At 35.6% G+C, this 13,857-nt stretch overlaps 1 non-coding gene and 1 pseudogene across 1 annotated transcript; one reads left to right on the top strand and one right to left on the bottom strand.

Moving 5' to 3' along the window:
• The first annotated feature begins 3,460 nt into the window (after positions 1–3,460).
• Positions 3,461–3,533, top strand: TRNAR-UCU (transfer RNA arginine (anticodon UCU)). The gene has a single exon. It is a non-coding gene; the product is annotated as a tRNA-Arg (tRNA).
• A 9,574-nt stretch (positions 3,534–13,107) lies between these two features.
• On the bottom strand, positions 13,108–13,197 carry LOC142324313 (U6 spliceosomal RNA; annotated as a pseudogene).
• Positions 13,198–13,857: the final 660 nt, after the last annotated feature.

The raw sequence follows: 13,857 nt of genomic DNA, 5'->3' as shown, positions 1-13,857 counted from the left end.
TCTGGTGAATCGGCTGTTTCTAGACGAAGGTGTTTATGTGAACCCTCTTCCACGTTTAGTTGTTCAAAAATCTGCATGTGAGGTTTATCCCTTCTATAGCAAGGTTAGTCGCTTGGGTGCACCCCCACTCTAGGGCTACCAACTCTGGAGGTCCGGTCCGGTACTCCGATGGAACTGGCACATGTATTGGCAGAGAGCGGATGCTCAGTCTCTTCACTGAATTCAGGCCCCTACTCACCGAAACTTTCAGGGCTCCCATGAACCGCCGTACATGGTCACCTTACTACATGCTTGCCATCGCAGAAGGCATGTGGTCAACGGAAGGGGTTTCTGTTTCACCTGCAATCACATCGACCGTGGCCGCCACATCGCCAGCTCTAAAGATGGTATAAGTCAATTTCCAAAATCTTTTTAAGATATACATGATCTGCAGTTGGCCAAAAAATCCAATCCAAATAGTAACTGGAAGATGGAAGTCAAGTCGAATGAAAGATCACATTTACTCGGAGCCCCGTTAGCCAGCTGGACATGGAACGTAGATGGTATGTTCCAGACCTGGGAATTATCTACCTCAGGGCATTATTATCTTGATTACTACTTGATTACTACTACCATGTATGTAATTTTCTGTTATCTCTGTATGTTTTCTTCCAACCAAAAACAATACACAAAAATATTGCAAGAGGAAAACAAGTTCTAATATTGTGTACAGCTCAATTTTTTCCATCTATTGATTGGCGGAAGTTGTAACTATTCAAAGATGAGCTATTTATTTCATGAGGTTCACTGTAGTTGAAATTCAATGTAGCATGTAACGCAGCGGTGATAAAATATCCCAGAAGTTTACGTGTCTAGTACAACTTTATTTAACTGAGCACAGTAGGTAGCTGTCATCATTGTTTGTCAATGTCAGTGCACTTGAAACTGCATATGAAATATATTCTGATCCATGGTCTAATACGTTCCCATGTTGTTCCTGCGTCAAAAGAAAATCACAAGTATGCGATGGTAAAATTGTCTGGACTCTTAACTAGTGATTTCAATCGATTTTTTTGGCGCTGGAAATCGGGAAAAGTTTTAAAAATTCCATCACGAAACGATTTTCTCGAAGTCGTTTAACACGATTTCACAGAGATTTTTTCTGAAACATTAGTCAAAAACAAGAATAAATCTATAACATAACTGTACATACAACCACTTTCGTGTTAGTACATATCTGTTCATTTTCCTGTTACTACTTCTCTGCCTCTCCATTACTACTTCACCCTGCTATTCTAGACAAAAGATTAGGGTTCAATACCTTTCTTACAACTATGGTGTGCATTTGTACTATTAATTTGTGACGGCTTCGTTCATTTAATTTATATTTTAATTATTTTACGTACTTACATTTTACAAGGAATTTTATGTAACTTATATCTTACAAGTTTTTATTCAGTTAAGTTCCAATGACGTCAAGATGCTGTGTTAATGCGCCTGACTATTTTTGCTATATTTTTGGAAACTTTACTGTCAAAAAACATCAAAAAAACATTGCAGAATTCATTAAAAAAGTGTATTTTTCATATATTGGTGTGAAATTAGGAGACCAAGACAATTATTGGGCTCCACTTAAAGTTTATTCAGTTTGTGTTGAAGAGCTTCGGTAGTGGTCACAAAGAAAAAGAATAGTCTTTCCGCTTTGAAGTGTCTGTGGTTTGGAGAAAACCAACCAATCATAACGATGATATTTACTTTTGTTCATATACAATACAAGGATTCAGTTTAAAAAAAAACAGAAAGGACGGTTTTACCCAAACCTTCGATCAGTGATACGTTTTGTACATTATGAGCCAGAAATACCTGTTCCTTCACCACCAAATAAATTAGATGATGAAAAGCATTAGATGATTACGTGATTCATAGGCCTGTGCTAATGAACTGGATGATGAAAATGATGATTATGATCGACGAGGTGATGGACCAAAACTGTTCGAGTAACCCGAAATAAATGTGAGGGGACTTCCTAAGGACTCTGAACTTTAAGGCTCAATGTTGAAGGAAAAAATTTGTTAGCGCCTGGCACTACTTTTTACTGGTTTAACAACAAAGAAAAAGACTGTTCAATATTTTTCTCAAGAAGATATATTAGTCTACCGTAATGATCTACCCGGACTCATGAAACAATTCTACATTGACTAAAAGGTTTCTGATTGGAGACTGTTTATTGATTCATTGAAAAGGAGTTTTATGGCTGTTCTTCTCAGCAGTAGAAGTAAATACTTTCATTCTATTCATTTGAAAGAGCTGTACGAAAATCTTGAGTTAATATTAATTAAATTTTGGTGTAAGGATCAAGGTTGGACAATTTGTGGTGATTTGAACGTACTTGCTTTGTTAGTTGGACAACAAACCGGTTATACCAAATATCCAAAATATCCATGTATTTTGTGCGCGTGGGATAGTCGTGATGGAAAGCAGCACTATAATAAAAAATGATGACTACCAAGGCAAATCTTAAACGCTGGTACGAAAAAAATTGAAAGAGAAAGTTTAGTAGAGCCAAGCAAAATTTTACTTCCTTCTTTACATAATAAATTAGGATTAGTGAAGCAATTTGTAAAGACATTAAAAAAAGATGAATAATATTTCAAGTATCTTTGTAATCAGTTTCCAGGTTTATCAGAAACAAAAGTAAAGGAGGGTGTTTCTGCTTAAGCAGAAAAATAGGCTTGGAAAACCTTCGAGAATACAGTTATAAAGTTTCTCGGCAACAAAAAAGAAGAAGATTATAAAAATATTATACAAAATATGTTAGAAAAATTCAAAGAAATAGGGCTAAAGTTTTAAGCTCATTTTATAGCTTAAGTTTTAGCTATAAAATGAGCTTAAAGGTGCATTTTCTAGTTTCGCACCTAGACTACTTTTCCGAAAATCTTAGTTCAATAAGTGAGGACTAGGGGGAAAGAATTCACCAAACATGAAAGAAATGGAGAGAAGATACCAAGGGAAATGGAACGTGAGCATGATAGCTGACTACTGTTGGATGTTAAAACTAGACGACCGCTGCGAGACCACTGAAGAAAAAGATGCTCCATCAAATGGAGCATCGAAACAAAATGGAAAAAGGATTTTGTTAGAACTTGTAAGGACATTAGTATTTTACCATGTGTTTTCATTAGTTTTAATGATATTTTAGAGAAATTTTGTTTTTCATATTACTTGTAAATATGAATTAATGTAAAAATGAATTCTAAGTTTATTTATTTAAAATTGGTTTTTATATATATATATATTTTTTTTTTAAATTATAAAATAAAAAATAAAATATAAAAAATTCTTACATAATTGAAAGAAATTGAGGTCATACATGGATTCAGCACCCAAAAATACATAAAAATTAGCGATTGTTTTTATAGCAGTTAAATATTTAAATTATATATTTGATTAATAATTAATTACGTGATCGATCATGCATGTAGTCCCTGTGGCGCAGTGGATAGCGCGTTGGACTTCTAATCCAAAGGTCGTGGGTTCGATCCCCACCAGGGATATTTCCTTTTTATTTTTAAATGTTATTTTACAAAATTAATTAATTCTGTCATACGTTTTCTGTAGTATTTGAACAACCGACAATTTTTGTTTTTTTATTTACTTTTTGGTAAATCTTTATCATCGATAATCATAACATGCCTCTCATTCCAAAAAGAAATCCGGTACTGTAAGATAAAATCATTAACAGTCATATTTGATACGGATCAGAGTATCAAGTAGCTTCTGCGATATTTTCGGTCTCCGCCTTAAAAAAAATTGTTCAAAAGAATTTTTGGACGTTTTCAAAACTTTGCATAGATCAGTTCCATCTCTATTCATCACAAAAAAAATATTTAATTTAGTCTTTATACAAACAATTCTCCACACGATTTTTATAATTGAAAAGCTAAAAACCTACACCTAAAAAAACAAAATTTTTATCAAGGCAACACAAATAAACAACGGAAGTTTTTTTGTTTAAAACATTATCGTTGTATATGATGAAGTAATATGATTAATAGAAATATAATTAAAATAAATGATGCTTGAAACAAACTTAATTGATTACTGAAGAATTTAAATGCATTTGGTTACTTCATCCTACCGTTTATTTGGTTTTCATAATTTTTATTGAATTCCTATCAGAAAACTTGAAATAAAGATCGCATTTTAAATCTGAACATATTTGAATTTTGTTTCAAAGAATACTGACTTATGTTAGTTTTTCAATCTTGTAAGTTTTGAAAAACATCAAATATGGTTCTTTATCCTAACAAGAAAAAAAAAAGTGGTCTACATAGAAAATAGCCTGATTTGATAAATTTAGATAAATTTTATCTAAATATTTTCTACTGTTTTTTGCCAAAATTTCAGATGAATTTTTGGTTTCTATATATATTTTAATATATTTAAAATGTTTTCATGTTTATTTTTAAGTATTATGAAAGTTTTTTCTGTATAGATTTACCGAAATTCGCATATTTTATTTGATATGTGTTGTATATAAGATAAATTTTATACTTTCAACAAAGATCGGAGTTTTTCCCTTATCTACAAATTGAGTTGTCTATGATTGTTATTCAGTAAATATGTTAATACTCTAATTTTAGTCAATTTTTTTTGTAGTTATCTTATACATCCCTGAGGTTATTCATATCCAAATAAATTAACAATTTTGATTCCTCATGATAAGAGAAATACTGTTTATTGTTATTTAGCTTACGTGTAGGGATTAATTCTCTGTTGTCGGCATCCGGTATAAAAACGCATGGCGCGCGATATTAAATTTGAAACGGGTCAGTCATCTCATCCCCCGTTTCAAACCTCCCTTCTTCCTATCTTGAGAGCTGAGAGTATGCCCTGCCCGGTCGCTATGGAGACGAGTAGGTCGTCTAAAGAAAACGGGAGGAGAGAAAACATCCCTTCTCAGAGGCTGACGATGGGGGAGGAAAAAGAATAGAGAAGAAAAGGGGGAACAGCAGGAAAAGAAGAAAAGAAAGCCTTTGACAGAACTTAACTATTCCCGACCGTACTCTTCGCCTTCTCCCTTTTTCCATTCCCTTCGCTATCCCCGAAGTGTATTCCCTTCTCCCGCCCACCACCCGACAAAAACTCTATCAAGATCCTGAAATTGATTTCACGAGCCTCTAAGGCTGCAGCCTGCAACCTCATCTTTTACTACATTTTTAGTAACCATCTGTTATATTCAGTTCCAAATATATCGACTAAATTACAAATACGAAATAGCTGCCTCCTTTGTATAAGTCATTCTCTTAGCGTGAATAATAACAATAACAGAAACTGAAACCGAAAGCGTAACAAAATTTGACCGCCAAATTTTTGTCGATTTTGATTGTTATAACAATTAAAATTAAATCGAAATTAGAACAAATATTACAAATTTATTATATAAAATGAAAAAAGATTCTGAATTTTTATCGGAATACTCTCATCGGCTGAAAAAATTAATATTTGAATTATTCCACAGGTATTTTTAAATTACACAGTACCTTACATTTATTGTTAAACTCTTGTTTTCATTACATTTATTAAACTCTTTTATGTTTATAAGTCGAGACATAAACAGTTAATTATACAATTTCTTCCTCAAAAGTAAATTAATTAATTCTGAACTTTTCAGCGGTTTTTTTTTTATATTTAATTTTATTTAAAAAAATTATTTATTATTACTTTCCGACCGTAATTTAATGACTCTATAATAGACCAATGTAAACATATTTTAATCTCGTTAATCCGGGCTAGACCGATCTTGGTCTGCATGAATGTCCGGATAAATATCGTTTAAATTATTACATCATAATAATTGAGAGGTATAAAATGATGAAATTATTTGAAATCTATTGAATATTTTTATTAATAATTTCAAACTTTACTTTAAATAAGATTAATTTTAAACAAAATTAGACCTATAAAATACAGAATAGGGCTAAAATACAGCTAATATTTTTTTCTTTTTTTTGACTAAAAGATGAATGAATTCATTATGCTAATTTGATTATAACAGATTATACATGTTTATAACCACATGCATCTAGCTGATGGGTCTGTAATTTATACTTTCTAGTCTGCTTTCTAGTTAATTTTATAATAAACTAGTTGCATAACGCTGTGGAACCTTGGAATTAAATATTTGGATTGAAATTACAAAAGATACGGCGTTCTGAAATTTCGGAAAAATAGACAATGAATATATTGTAAATATCTAAACGCCAAATACGTTTTGATAACCCAGTTTCGGATAAACAGGACTGTAAAAAGATCGTCTATATTTGCAATAAATTGTCAAAGTACTCTTTTAGGGTTTCATCGAAATTATTATGATTGATTCGCTTATAATTATTTTTTTTTTTTGTCTTCAGTCATTTGACTGGTTTGATGCAGCTCTCCAAGATTCCCTATCTAGTGCTAGTCGTTTCATTTCAGTATACCCTCTACATCCTACATCCCTAACAATTTGTTTTACATATTCCAAACGTGGCCTGCCTACACAATTTTTCCCTTCTACCTGTCCTTGCAATATTAAAGCGACTATTCCAGGATGCCTTAGTATGTGGCCTATAAGTCTGTCTCTTCTTTTAACTATATTTTTCCAAATGCTTCTTTCTTCATCTATTTGCCGCAATACCTCTTCATTTGTCACTTTATCCACCCATCTGATTTTTAACATTCTCATATATCACCACATTTCAAAAGCTTCGAACCTTTTCTTCTCAGATACTCCGATTGTCCAAGTTTCAGTTCCATATACAGCGACACTCCAAACATACACTTTCAAAAATCTTTTCCTGACATTTAAATTAATTTTTGATGTAAACAAATGATATTTCTTGCTGAAGGCTCGTTTAGCTTGTGCTATTCGGCATTTTATATCCCTCCTGCTTCGTCCATCTTTAGTAATTCTACTTCCCAAATAACAAAATTCTTCTACCTCCATAATCTTTTCTCCTCCTATTTTCACATTCAGTGCTCCATCTTTGTTATTTCTACTACATTTCATTACTTTTGTTTTGTTCTTGTTTATTTTCATGCGATAGTTCTTGCGTAGGACTTCATCTATGCCGTTCATTGTTTCTTCTAAATCCTTTTTACTCTCGGCTAGAATTACTATATCATCAGCAAATCGTAGCATCTTTATCTTTTCACGTTGTACTGTTACTCCGAATCTAAATTGTTCTTTAACATCATTAACTGCTAGTTCCATGTAAAGATTAAAAAGTAACGGAGATAGGGAACATCCTTGTCGGACTCCCTTTCTTATTACGGCTTCTTTCTTATGTTCTTGAATTGTTACTGTTGCTGTTTGGTTCCTGTACATGTTAGCAATTGTTCTTCTATCTCTGTATTTGAACCCTAATTTTTTTTAAAATGCTGAACATTTTATTCCAGTCTACGTTATCGAAAGCCTTTTCTAGGTCTATAAACGCGAAGTATGTTGGTTTGTTTTTCTTTAATCTTCCTTCTACTATTAATCTGAGGCCTAAAATTGCTTCCCTTGTCCCTATACTTTTCCTGAAACCAAATTGGTCTTCTCCTAACACTTCCTCCACTCTCCTCTCGATTCTTCTGTATAGAATTCTAGTTATGATTTTTGATGCATGACTAGTTAAACTAATTGTTCTGTATTCTTCACATTTATCTGCCCCTGCTTTCTTTGGTATCATTACTATAACACTTTTTTTGAAGTCTGACAGAAATTCCCCTTTTTCATAAATATTACACACCAGTTTATATAATCTATCAATCGCTTCCTGACCTGCACTGCGCAGTAATTCTACAGGTATTCCATCTATTCCAGGAGCCTTTCTGCCATTTAAATCTTTTAATGCTCTCTTAAATTCAGATCTCAGTATTGTTTCTCCCATTTCATCCTCCTCAACTTCGTCTTCTTCCTCTATAACACCATTTTCTAATTCATTTCCTCCGTATAACTCTTCAATATATTCCACCCATCTATCGACTTTACCTTTCGTATTATATATTGGTGTACCATCTTGGTTTAACACATTATTAGATTTTAATTTATGCACCCCAAAATTTTCCTTAACTTTCCTGTATGCTCCGTCTATTTTACCAATGTTCATTTCTCTTTCCACTTCTGAACACTTTTCTTTAATCCACTCTTCTTTCGCCAGTTTGCACTTCCTGTTTATAGCATTTCTTAATTGCCGATAGTTCCTTTTACTTTCTTCATCACTATCATTCTTATATTTTCTACGTTCATCCATCAGCTGCAATATATCGTCTGAAACCCAAGGTTTTCTACCAGTTCTCTTTATTCCGCCTAAGTTTGCTTCTGCTGATTTAAGATTTTCCTTTTTAACATTCTCCCATTCTTCTTCTACATTTTCTACCTTATCTTTTTTACTCAGACCTCTTGCGATGTCCTCCTCAAAAATCTTCTTTACCTCCTCTTCCTCAAGCTTCTCTAAATTCCACCGATTCATCTGACACCTTTTCTTCAGTTTTTTAAACCCCAATCTACATTTCATTATCACCAAATTATTATAGCTATCAATGTCTGCTCCAGGGTAAGTTTTGCAGTCAACGAGTTGATTTCTAAATCAATGCTTAACCATGATATAATCTATCTGATACCTTGCAGTATCGTCTGGCTTTTTCCAAGTGTATATTCTTCTATTATGATTTTTAAATTGGTTGTTGGCAATTACTAAATTGTACTTCGTGCAAAACTCTATAAGTCGGTCCCCTCTTTCATTCCTTTTGCCCGGCCCGTATTCACCCACTATATTTCCTTCCTTGCCTTTTCCAATGTTTGCATTCCAATCTCCAACTATTATTAAATTTTCATCTCCTTTTACGTGTTTAATTGCTTCATCAATCTCTTCGTATACACACTCTACCTCATCATCATCATGGGCGCTTGTAGGCATATAGACGTTAACAATCGTTGTTGGTTTAGGTTTTGATTTTATCCTTATTACAATGATTCTATCGCTATGCGTCTTGAAATACTCCACTCTCCTCCCTATCTTCTTGTTCATCACGAAACCTACTCCTGCCTGTCCATTATTTGACGCTGAGATAATTACTCTAAACTCACCTGACCAAAAGTCGCCTTCCTCTTCCCACCGAGACTCACTAATTCCTACTATATCCACATTCACCCTATCCATTTCCCTTTTTAAATGTTCTAGCCTACCAACCTTATTTAAGCTTCTAACATTCCACGCTCCGACTCGTAGAATGTTATTTTTTAGTTTTCTGGTGACCCCTTCCTTAGTAGTCCCCACCCGGAGATCCGAACGGGGGACTATTTTACCTCCGGAATATTTTACCAAGAAAGGCGCCTCCATTTTTTTAAAATGAAAATGCAGAGAGCTACATTTTCTTGGAAAAAAAACAGCTGTAGTTTTCCATTGCTTTCAGCTGCGCAGTACTCAGAGGACTGAGTGATGTTGATATGGCCGTTTAAGTCATTGTGACTCACGCCCCTAACAACTACTGAAAGAGCTGCTGCCCTCTTTCAGGAATCATTCCTTAGTCTGGCTCTCAACAGATACCTCTCCGATATGGTTGCACCTTCGGTCCAGCTACTCTGTATCCCTGAGCACTCAAGCCCCCTCACCAACGGCAAGGTCTCATGATTCATAGAGGAGGTTATAATTATTATTCAGTAAGATCGCAGCCGAAATGGTTATCTGCATATTACAATTGTCTATAACACATGATAATTCCTAAAAATTATTTTAAATTAATATACTCGTGCATGGGTATGAGAATGTGCAACTTTGCATATAATTTTAAAACTTTTATTTTTCCACGGAAATGTTTTATTAAAATTTATCCATATCTAGGAAACGAAAAAAAATTGTTTTTTTCAAGTCGGTGGATGATACTCTCGTTTGAGATTTCAAATAATATTTCCTCAAACGGTATTTACAAAATTTGTATTTAATTATCATAACTTGTAATTTGTCGCTAAATGATAATAGCTATTAAAATAAATAAGTAAATAATTATCTTAAAAATCATTAGTTCATATAAGGTTGGATCATCATTGGAATACAAAGAAAAGTTTATAAAGGAAAGTTGTTAACATTTAATTTTTTCCATAAAAATATGTTGCTAATACACTACAACATGAGCACGTAAATTTAAAACCCGTTTTATCTGGGAAGAAGTAATTTTAATTTTTATACTACTTTTCTTTTGTAAATTTCATCCTACGCGAGTAATTTTTTCAAAAATCTATGAGGGGTTGACCCATTAATACTATAAATACTTCATGTTGAGAAATAGTAGATAGTGATAAAACTTCAATAAATTGCGTTAATTCAATAGGTTATTACGTTTTTGCGTAATGGTGTACAAACAGAAAAACACAGTTGAAGAACACAAATAAAATTTTAAGTAAGTCTCTTTTGCTTCACTTTTCTAAGAAAACTGTAAAGTAATGGGAAAATGAGACCCATTTTAGTAATATACACGTTAACTTTATTACATATACTCGTGTATGTGTGTGCGCGCGCGCGTGTGTGTGTGTGGTCGAATTTTTAAGAGTTTACCCGAATTGTATTAGTTAGTACCTGTAAAAATTCAATTTATTTTATAAATTTGTGTTTTCTTTTGAGAAAATTTAAACATTTTAGGAAAACCTAAAGAATAAAAAATTACTTTAAAATATTGAATTTAAATTTAAAACGTCTTAAAATTATTTCCAGTAAACACAAAATACCGTAAACAGTAATACTGTATTACAGAAAATATATTTTTTTTTTTTTTTTGAGGTTTTTAGGGGCATCGAGTACTTTGGTCATTAGCCCCATCACACTTCAAAAAATAAAAAATAAAAAAAAAGTTCAATGATTCACAATCATATGAATCAAAAATGTTCAAAATTTTTACATTTTCCATAACTTCTAATCCAACAAATTACTTCCTAGGCTTTCCTTTCGGCCATCCTTTCTTGCACGTTTTTCCATCCTGCGTACGGCCTCAACTTCTGACGAAAGAGTGTCTGAGGCCTCAGACATGGCATCGTCTTCTCTTTCTGATGCCAATGACGTTCGCCGGCTTACATCAGGTGATGAAAGGTTCTTTGGTGCTGTTAACATCGTTGCAATTGAATCTAAACTAGCAAGCGATGCACTTTCCGCGGCTGATGAGCTGGATTCTATCTCTACTGCAGTGCTGGGTCCAGCTGAAGTAGATGTTCTCACCGAAGCTCTTCTTTGGGCTTTTGGAGGCTCCATTGTTGCAGTTTTTATATCACCTGCGTCTGGTTCTTTTTCAATAATAACTTGCACCTCCATTTCGGTAGACTCGGATTTTCTTGTCACAATTTCTTTAGACTTGTGACTAGTCGACGGAGTGATCTGTTTCTCTTTGTCAGATAAGTCAAGATTTTTAATTTTTACCCTAGTTGGTGGCTTTTCGATCGCAGATTTGGCTGGTTTTTTAAACGGCGCTGGTGCGTCTCTCATGTCAACGGCGTCAGTCCGGGGATGAGCCTTCTCATCTTTACTTTGTTTTCTCTGATGAGTCGACTCAATCTTTGAATCAATGATTCTTTCAATCATTGTCGCAAGACTTGGTGCCATCGTGTTAAGCAACTGCTCCACATTAATTTTAGATGTCGAAGGAGCAGCCGCTGCTTCTGCATAAGAAGTCGATGGTGGTGGTGTACGCTGATTAACAATTTTCTTCGCTTTAGGATAACTGACCTTCTGAAGCGTTTTAACTTCCTGAATGGCTGTTTCTAATTTATATGTAGGGCAGTTCCTTGAACGACAGTTGTGATGCCCTTTACAGTTAACGCAGATTGGAGGGTCTTTACATGGGTCACTCTCATGTGTTTTCTCTCCACATATACATATTTCCTGCGCTTCACATCTAGCTGCTGTGTGTCCGAATCGTTGACACTTAAAACATCTAATCGGCTGCGGAATGAAAGCTCGTACATCAAGCCGATGGATTCCAGCTCGTACCTTTTCAGGAAGGTTCGCCTATTAAATGTTAAAACATGCGAGGCCGAAGGAAGAACTTCACCATTTCTTCGCATGGTTAGAATGCGACACTGAGTCACTCCCTGACTCGACATTTCTTGTAAAATTTCTTCTTCTGTACAATTTAGAAGATCGCGACAAACAACAACTCCTCTGGATGAGTTAAGTGTGCTATGCGGTTGGACAGAAACCGCAAATTCACCGATCTTCTTCAACGCCTGAACTTTCTGGCTTTGCATGTCGTTGATGGTTTCGACATGCAATCCATTAAAAGTTTTACGAATTTCCTTGACAGGACCACCAGCACAATTAGTAATTTCTCTTGCGATTAAGAATGGACTAACTTTTTGAAAGTTTCTATTCTCCTTTGTAATAATTAAAAATCTTGGTTTGGGAGCAATGTTTCCAAACAACGACTTTCTCAATTCCCTACTGATTGTGTCAGCATCTCTCTTGATTTTATCTGACTCCTTGCTCTTTTTCCTCTTCGCTTGTGGCGAATCGGAGGTTTCTAAACGAGGGTGTTTACTTGCACCCTCTGCCACGTTAGTGTGTTCAATATTCATGAACGTTTATCCCTTCTGTAGCAAGGCTAGCCGCAGGGGTACACCCCCACTCCAGGGCTACTAACCTTGGAGGTCCGATCCGGTACTCCGGTGGAACCGGCATATGTCCTGGCAGAGAGCGGATGCGCAATCTCTGCACTGACTCCAGGCTCCTACTCACCGAAGCTTTCAGAGCTCCCATGCATCGACATACATGGGCACCATTGCTACATGCTTGCCATCGCAGGGGGCATGTGGACAACGGAAGGGTCTCCGTTACACCTGCAATAACATTGACCCTGACCGCCACATCGCCAGCTCTAAGTTATGTATGTGTCCACTTCCTAATCAATTAATTGTTCATATCCTGCAGGTAGCCGAAAAATCCGATCCATGTGAGGACCTGAAGGTGGTAACAGGTCAAAAGAAAAGCATATCCGAGGAATTTACTCGGAGCCCCGTTAGCCAGCTATATCTATTGTACATAAGTACAGCTGTTACCGCCCTGGACGTGGAACGTAGATGTTGTGTTCCGGACGTGGTGATTACCTACCTCAGGGCAGAAAATATTTTGCGTGTCATCCTTGCGCAAGGCCATGCTAATCTTCTCTGTATCGTTCCAATTTTAGTATATGTACTGCCGAAGCAAGTACGAGTACAATGCCGAAGCAAGTACCCCCACGACCCCCCCCCCATTTTTTGACCCCATTTTCGGTCAAATACATTTTTCTTACCCCCTCAACCCCCCCAACCACCTTTTTTTTTTTCTTTTTTTTTTTGGGGCCCCTCCCCCGAGTGGGTACTCGTAGAACTTGGGAAGCCCCCTGAGTACAGTACTATATCATGCGAAGACGCGGTTAACTCCCTATGGATGGGACATCCGCCCAAAGTAGCAGAAGCATGACAAAATCGGCGACGGTCAAGAAAACCGATCTAAAAGGGAAGAAGAGGCTCCGTCAAGGATCTTCCGAGGAGGAAGAAGAGGCACCCGATACAGTGAGCAGTCTAGCATACCAATTGGGAATGATACTGATATCGTTGAAACAGCATTTAGGCCCAGGTTTGAATAAGTACATTGCGACCCATGAACAGGATCTAAGGCGAGTATACGAGGGACTGAATCCGCTTTCCGAGCTGTCCTCTCCAGACACAAAGACTTCCCAAGCTACCCAAACGGACCCTATTGCGGGTGACGATTACATGGAGTATATTTTGACCAGCGATTTGAGTGATGAAGAACTCATTGAGCTCCTCCCTAAAAGGTGGCCTAACTCACTTAGGGGCAAGCTAAAGTTGGTTACTGACCTTCCACC

This window comes from Lycorma delicatula, chromosome 4 (genome assembly GCF_047948215.1).
Source record: "Lycorma delicatula isolate Av1 chromosome 4, ASM4794821v1, whole genome shotgun sequence".
Classification (NCBI taxonomy): Eukaryota; Metazoa; Arthropoda; class Insecta; order Hemiptera; family Fulgoridae; genus Lycorma; species Lycorma delicatula.
Note: the sequence above shows the minus strand (reverse complement) of the source record. Positions and strands in the feature narration are given on the sequence as shown.